The sequence below is a fragment of the Macrobrachium rosenbergii genome, chromosome 6, assembly GCF_040412425.1.
Source record: "Macrobrachium rosenbergii isolate ZJJX-2024 chromosome 6, ASM4041242v1, whole genome shotgun sequence".
Taxonomy (NCBI): Eukaryota; Metazoa; Arthropoda; class Malacostraca; order Decapoda; family Palaemonidae; genus Macrobrachium; species Macrobrachium rosenbergii.
In genome coordinates this window covers 16,039,406-16,039,694 of record NC_089746.1, presented here as the reverse complement: position 1 = coordinate 16,039,694, position 289 = coordinate 16,039,406, and positions in this window count along the sequence as shown.

Below are 289 nucleotides of genomic sequence, written 5' to 3'. Positions count from 1 at the left end.
GCAGGAATACTCTGGAGATTCACACTTCCTTTATTGCTTCCTACGTTTCGTGATTCATAATCACATCATCAGGAATTCTATGGAAAATGAAATAAATTAATAAAAGTACTGAACGGCTAAAACTGAATTACGTTAAAACATTAGTCACTAAAAATCTATAAAGGCTGTTCAAAATTACATACACAAGAGCACACTTAAATACATACACACAAAGTTTAAAATCAAGTTACACACGGACACATATGGTTACACAAGAGCACATTAAAAATAGCAAAATCACAAAACCCTC